We start from the raw sequence: 1,831 nt of genomic DNA on the forward strand, positions 1-1,831 counted from the left end.
TTTTTCCACAACCAATCTCTGACTTATTTGTCGAAGTGCTAATTCCGACACCCCCGACCGGAGTGCTACCTGTTTCAGGCACCAGAGTGAGGATCCATTAAAGGACTGTTTGGAACGAAAGAGTATCCAAAAACCACCCTTCACACCCACCTAAAAACCCTACTACCAAAAACCCTCTCCCTTTCAACCCAAACCTGTAAAGCCCCTCTTTCCTACTCTTCCCTTCTCTTCCGCTCTTTCCTCCCTTGCGAAATCCTTTCCTCACCCAAAAATCCCACCGCCGAACAATGTATATAGTTATACTGTCTTAATATGGATGCTCTGTTAATGAATTTTATATCAACAATAAACCCTAAGATAAGGAATGTGTTGGTTGTTTGGACGTATGAATGATGCATTGAGAAATATCTTTTTCATCCTATTGTTTAAATTTAATTAATATTTTATGTTTATGCCCAATCAAATGATATATTCAATGTTAGCAACAACGGGTTATCTTTGTTAAATAATTCAAATGAACTTTTTAGTGTGATTGTATCATGCATTTGGAGAATTTTTTGATTTTTTCAGTCATCCAAAATTCTTATTCATTTAATACATACAGAATTGGGGTTGTTAGTTTAAAAAAATAATTAAATATATTTTCAGAAAGATAATGGTTGATAGAAATGAGTAATTTGTTTTCATGATAGGTCTTTTATATTTATTAGTGTTTTTTGGCTTAAGTTTCAGCTCAAAAGTTATCATCACATCTCAAATCAATTAAATTTCCTTCTTCAATTTTACCCATTTGAGATGAATTTGTTAACGTAAAAATGGTTATCCTTCATATATTGTACTTTCTCAAGCTTTATTTGTTTGATCATCAAATAATTTTTGTGAAAGTATTTTTGCATTTTTCAATGTAAACATTTTCAGGGTAATTGATATCTTGATGAAATTCAACAAATGATAAATACTTGGGAACATAGAGGCTGATGTGAACTTATCTGAGTTAGGTCCCGTTGGCAATATTACTTTTTTGCTTAAAAATTAAAAAGTTACTAAAAAAATAAAAAAGTTAACAACATATACCAAAAAATCAATGATTTCATTTTCTCTTTACTTTTTGCATATCTTTTCGTAAAAAACCAAAAAGTCATCTCAAACATATTAGTTTTTTTTACCTTATAGTTTAGCCAAAAAGTCAAAAAGTTACTAAAAAAACCTGTTCTCAAATGTTATTTCTATCTGTATGTTGGTTATGGAATGTAAGCTGCAACATATTAATTTTTTGGATAAATTATGCAAATGGTCCTTGTAGTTTATACGATATGTTAATTTGGTCTCTATTATTTTAATTTGCTTGATTGTGCCCCTTAATTTAATAGATTGTATCATTTTAATCCAATAAATAACGATTGTTAAGTTTGGTGAACGAAAAGTCTACACAACGTGTCAATTTGGTCCCTAGACTTTCCGTCCACCAAATTTAACAAACAGTTATTTATTGGACTAAAATGACACAAACCGTTAAATTAAAAAGCAAAATTGAGCAAATTGAAATAATAGGAACTAAATTGGCACATCGTGTAAACTACATAGACTATTTGTATAATTTACCCTAATTTGTTTCTGTGTATTTTTCATTTCCTACTCTTGTTAGAATATCAAATAACTGATTAGAATTTAAGCCAGTGTATTTTGAGCATAATGGTCTAATATGGGTAGAAATAATAGAAGTTCAATCATATGTAGATGGAGTGGGGAACGGTAAATGTATTTCCCTTTTGATTGATCGATGGTTGCCAAAATACATTTCTTTGAAACCACTGTGTTGTGTGGTGTGATG

The sequence above is a fragment of the Camellia sinensis genome, chromosome 12, assembly GCF_055761805.1.
Source record: "Camellia sinensis isolate YWXY chromosome 12, ASM5576180v1, whole genome shotgun sequence".
NCBI classification, from domain to species: domain Eukaryota; kingdom Viridiplantae; phylum Streptophyta; class Magnoliopsida; order Ericales; family Theaceae; genus Camellia; species Camellia sinensis.